The 6,146-nt window shown below is 37.8% G+C and overlaps 1 pseudogene; it reads right to left on the bottom strand.

The window, feature by feature from the left end:
• Positions 1-395: 395 nt before the first annotated feature.
• Positions 396-1,517, bottom strand: LOC149014792 (UPF0496 protein At4g34320 pseudogene; annotated as a pseudogene).
• Between the last annotated feature and the right edge of the window lie 4,629 nt (positions 1,518-6,146).

The following is a 6,146-nucleotide window of genomic DNA, read 5'->3' as shown; positions in this document are numbered from 1 at the left end:
CAAGATTTTGATCTAGACTGTCTGTTTAGCAGAAAGTTGAAAGCGAAAAGGACGGTCGAGATTTCAATCTCGACCATTGGCAGCACAGTGCTGTGCATTTAAGTAAGGAGGAAATGGACTACTCCCTGAAACTGAATCCACATATAAAAGTTTTTACTACTAGTGAACTGTATTTATACGGTACCTAAGTAAGTTCTATTACTGTAAACATGACAGACACTAGTTAATTGAGAACCTAGACTTTTATTTACACCCTCACCCCCATCCAACCGTATCCCACCCCAAGAAAAACCCCATCATTTCAAACAATTCCAGACCATGAACAGAAAAGATAATTCAAAAAAATACATTACAAACACCAGTAAGCACTCAGCAGTGCATACCAAGGGGTTTCTTCAGTTGTTAGGATGTTTGGTTACCTTCTGCAGAACCACTTTTCTCGCCTTCTGAATATCCTTGTGACATCTCTCAGCTTGTTTAGTCAAACCTTCAATGCTTTTAAATAAAATCCCCAACTTCTTCTCAATCTTCTCCAGCACAATCTTCACTGGTTCTTTTTTTCCAAGGGCGGAATCAGTGTATTCAATGAGAGTCTGGATCTCTATTGACATGAAGTTAACTGAAACCCAAATCCTCTCCAAGTGCTTCATTGCAACAAAAGTGCCAGTGTACATCGAGCGAATCAATTCTTTCTGCACTTTCAGCGCATTCTCATAGCCCTTCCAAAGCGAATTAAACCACGTTCCAATTGTTCCTACAGGGATTGTAGCAGCAGCAGCACCTGCAGAAACCACATGAGGCGCTGCCACGGCAATTGCCACCACCGAGAAAATAAGGGTGGCAGCAAAAGTGGAAACAAATACAATGCTTGAAACCTTCTTCCATGCGTTGACACATTCAAGCTTCTTATCATATTTTTTCTTTCGACGTTCCAGCTTCTCTAACATCAACACCTGCTGGTTGTGAACCGTTAGGAAGTCCTGGGTGAAGTTCTCTGTAAATGGGTTCCCAGCAGCCTTGAAATCCTGCAGTGCCTCCAGCGTCGCCAAGTACTTGTTGTCATCTTCCACATCCTCGATCTTGTCCAAGTGTTGAAATGCAAGTTGAAGAAACTTCTGGCTTTCATGAGCCCTCCTGAGCCATTCATCTAAGGCCCTATCACTGAAATTTAAGGTTAGGAAATTCTTGTCAAAGTAATCCTTGACAAGCAGGAAGAGCTTCTGATTTATCCATTTAGGTTTCTTAGAATCTAAGATGCACTGGACATCTTCTGGGTTGATCACAAGAGGGCTTCTAATAATAACTTCTCTGAGTGAATCAAAGGAGAGCTTTCGAAAATCGACCGTCGAGGTGATTGTGCTAATAACAGGGTCCGTGACAACGTGATGGGTGGAATCACAAGACTGCGAATTTGAGCTCACTGAGCTCATCTCGGTCTCAGCTGTGTATTGCAAACTGGAATCGCGCTGAAACATGGCCGGAGCCTCTCCTTTAGTCTTGCTGAATTGTCCTCCCATCGATGATGCACTCTCTGCTGTTCAGGTTCTGATTAGAACCCAGAAAAATTATAAAGAGTTGAACTGCGAGGAAACCTTACTGGCATGATATGGCAGGCCAACTCTGGGTTCTCGACATTTGAGGGCCTTTGTATATTTATAGTTGAGAATAAGCGACGACGTTGCAGAAAATAATAAAAAGAAGAATAAGCGACCTTTGCAGGCTCTTTGGGGACATCATCCGATAAGCAACGTCAGCTGTTACTCACGCCACTAAGTAGGATTTGAGCAGAGCCAATGGGGCCAGTTGAACTGGGTTTAGGTTGACAAATCATAGTTTTGAGGATGGAAAATTTCTGCCCTTGAGTCTGGGTCGGTTGTTCATTAACCGGGAAAAAAAGAAAAAAAAGTCTGGGTCGGTAGAATTAGTTCTGTAAACTTGGGTCGGTAGAATTAGTTCTGTAAGCTTTATAAACTGCCACTTTTTTCTTCTTCTTCTTCTCCGCAACCCAGCCTTTGCCTTGCCCTTTCATTCTAGGTTTGATTAATCAGGTTTCTGATACAAGGCATTGAATAAAATCAGGCTTAGACCTAGATGAAAGAAGTAAAGTCAGGTTGTATCAAAGGTTCAGTTGAATCTTTGTTGTGAGGACTAACGAGTACCATACAGGCCTGAACAAGGATTCAGATATGTTTATTTCTTAATATTTCTAGAAGTTTCCCCTCATGATGCTCTCTCTAATCTCTAAGATGGGGAAATGCCAAATCAAATTGGTTAGCCTGAACTGGTCATTTTTAATCGGTTACCAAAGGATGGTTCTCATTGCAAGAGTATATAAGTAATTTGAAGTACGCATCCTTCGAAGCAGATTTGCCATCACATCTTAATCTCTATGTCAATTACTAATTTGCCAAAAAAAAAAAAAAAAAAATTCGAAAACATAAAAAATTTCTAGCTTAGATTAGTTATTATGAATCACAGTTTTCCAGGGTTATTTAGATGAATTTAATAATTTCCCATAACAACAATGTTGCCATGCTAAGTGCCTACTCATTCATCTAATCCCTAACACCGCTCCTTTTTTCTTCGAAAGAGGGTGTAGAACGCATGTTGCTGCCAGAAAACCACCACTAATCTTCTTTTTCTGTCCTTGCCACGGTTTGTGCTCGTTTGTTGGTGGATCGTCCAATCTTTGTCGATTTCTCCGTTTTCGGGCGCTTGGGGACTCTCCTTTCTTTGTTGTGGCTTTGGTTGCTTTCTTCGTCTCTCTGCCGGTATCCTTCATTTGCGCTGTCCGCTCTAGCCTTCATCAACATGCGTCGGGTTGCTTTGGGGGCCCTCCTTTGCTTTCGTCTTTGTTGTGGTCTCGCGGGTTCCCCTTGGGGTTTGGTGGTTGCTCGTGTCCTGGGTCCTCTCTTCCCTTCTCTATAGGAGGCTCCGCATTCTGGGCCGGGTTGAAGCTGCTTCTCCTTCAATCTAGGTTTTTGGTGCTGGTTGTTGTCCGTTACCGTCGGCTCCACCTTGGAGTCGCTTACTCTGATTCTTCGTTTCCTCTTTGTTTGTGTTTTTTGTTCTACTCATGGGCCTCAGTTAGCTTCTTTGCGTGTTTCTCGGCTTCTTCTTCTTCTTTCTTTCCCACCTTTTATTCTTTGGTTTTTGTTTTGTGTTTGATCTTTGTATCCCGGGGCTTTTCTTTATGTTCGCTCTTTATCAAAAAAAAAAAAAAAAAAAAAAAAACTTTTGAACGTTGTAGCTTTTGTTGGATTCATCTAATCATTAACGCAGTTCCTTTTTTCTTTTCTTTTTTCTCCACTTCTTGAAACGTTCCATCAAGAACTTTTGAATTTTCTAAAAAGAAATTTTTTTAAAGTTGTCCTGGGAGAAATTCCTGAACACAATAATAGAGGTATTTAGAACAAAAGGGAGGTGGAGACGGTGGGCAAGGGCCTTCCCAGCTCTATTTACAGATTGAAATTGTAGAAATTCAAAATTCTTAGTAATTTTGTTTTTCTCAACTAGCGGGTGTTGGCCTTGTTAGGATTGAAATTGAGGAGCAATCACATAACATAAAAAAGAAAAATATAAATAGCATAATTTTTACTTCGAAAACTCTTACGGAGAAGAAAACCTACATTTGTCAAATAATCCACTAATTTCAATGAACTAAAGAACCAATTACAAAAGAGAGTTACATATTTATACCAAAAACCCTATACCAAGATATAATCAACGTCGATCATATGTCAAGGTGATCTAAGCCATCGGATTAAGAATTTCCATATAAATCAGGTATACATCATTCCCTGCAGGGGCTGCCACTCCCCACTCATACATAATAGGCCCAATCAAGAGTATGGGGTTACCCATTTAAAGCAAGAATTGCATGTTTGTAGTTCCATGGAGTAATTGTTTTGTTAATATACAAGCAAGCAACGAGGTGATGGCATTCCGTATTGCTTCCAATTCTATTGTTGAACCCAACAATTCTGGTTCAACCACACTAGTTGCCACAATGAAAGATTCCCATAGGTCCCATATTATGCATCCATATCACATTGTACTTTTCCCAATTTATTATCTCTAGATTTTGGTTGAGATTCAAATCCTTTACAATTCCCACCCCCTACAATTTTCTATAATTCATTTCTAGGATTGTGACACGTAATAATTAGTAATCCAAATGATCCGAATTAGAACCCACTTAGGAACTAAATATAATAAATCTCTAAAATTAAGCCTTGAGAAAATAAAAGAGAAGAAATTTAGAGAATATTTAGGAATTCATTAGATTCAATTCTTAGTTGGGTTTTAATTATGATTATTGGATATTTAGTAGTCACGTTTCACAATCCTAGATATAAATTACACGAGAATTACAAGATGGTGAGATTTGTAGAGGATTTGAATCCAATTATGGTGTGGGGACTTCATTGTTCCTTCCCACGGTTAGGAATTTATTATCCATATTAGTAATACACCTTGAGAAGTTGGACATCATGGTTTGGAGCGATGGGGTTGTTCCTCTAAACAACGCATTGTTTTGTGCCTTCCTGGTTTACAGGGATGGCGCCATGTGTGGCTTTACGATGAAAAACTGGATTCTTGAGGAATGTCTGCAATGTGCATATGTGATTCTAAAAAGGATGGGTCATGGATCACACAGTTACATTACCCCATGTACGATCAGAAATTAGGTTTGCATCCGACACAAATTTAACACAAAACTAACCACTTTTATTAGAAGCCCAAAGTTAGTGGTGGATTGAGAGAGAATGAGAAATAAACTATTAAGGAAGTGAGTATTACATAATATACCATCTGGCATAATCAAATCCACAATCTCTTTAATAAGAGGTGTTATTGGTCTTATTAATCAAGCAATCCTGAAGGTGTTTTGGATTTTGTGAATCCATATAATTATAGGTTTGACTATATTTCTAATCGAAAGAGGGTTTTAGATAAAATACTAGTATTAAGTTAAAATTATAATTATATTGTAATTAGGGTTTTAGATTTTTTTATAAATAGTTTATGTAGGATTATCTAAATAATAATACAAGTAAAAGGTAAAAATCAAAACCTTGTGGATGCAAAAAATTTCTGCTAGGAGACTCACCCACCACAGCCAGGTGTACAATTCTCGGGTTGAACACCGGATTAGTCAAGACAAAGCCTTAGAAACCGGGGTTGACAAACTAAAAAAAGAAGGTAAAAATAATACTCTATAAGATATGATGAAGTTTTAAGATATAGACGAATTTTATTAAATTATGTTAAAAAAATTTTGTGTGTTAATTGTTATTGGTGTTTCGTGAAATTACTAAGTTACCCTTTTCAAATATTTTAAACAAACCATTGCAGGGTAGTCTTCACGGCAACATTTCTCCATCGTTGACTAACAGAAAGATTACCACACAAAAAAAACTACAAAAAGGAAAGAATTACACGCCAAAGGAGGCAGATAAATTATAATTTCTTAATGTTTGGTAATCGTGTAATGCTCTATGATAATAACAGACTTCTTTGGCAAAAAAAAAAAAAAAACAGACCTTCCATGAAAATGATTGATTGCCACAAAACAAACAAGAAAGTAGAAATGTGGAATGAGTTGTAATGCCATTGATAAGTAATGTTACGATTGATAAGAACCGAACTTCCATGAAAATGATTGATTTGCCATAAACAACAAAGTTTAGTAGAATATTTAATTACGTAAGTCGGTGAACAAATCCTGAAATTATGACCTTTTTTAAGTAAAAAAGACATTCTGATATTACAAGAAGGAGTTGACGACTCAAGTCAACAGGGGGTCGGCGTCAGGATATCATCACGAAACTGACCACAGGAAACTGTAACTACTGGCTGCTGGCTACCATCTTCCACCCTTTGTCTTACCCTTATTATTATGAATCCAGTTAAAAGATTCAAATTCGATTACATCGTCCAATATGCAATACTCAAAGTGGGAAGTCGATGATTTTTTTATGTTGAAACATTAGAAGAGTATACTTTTGCACAGATATTTTCATTTGATGAATCTAGTTTAAGATTCGAATTTGACTATATGGTTCAATATGCGATGTGGAAAGTAGGAAGTTTTTGAATTTTTTTGTTGAAACATTAGAAGACTATACTTTTGCACCGATCTT

The sequence above is a fragment of the Hakea prostrata genome, chromosome 5, assembly GCF_041222555.1.
Source record: "Hakea prostrata isolate BN-2017 chromosome 5, UWA_Hpros_2, whole genome shotgun sequence".
In the NCBI taxonomy this organism is placed as follows: Eukaryota; Viridiplantae; Streptophyta; class Magnoliopsida; order Proteales; family Proteaceae; genus Hakea; species Hakea prostrata.
Note: the sequence above shows the minus strand (reverse complement) of the source record. Positions and strands in the feature narration are given on the sequence as shown.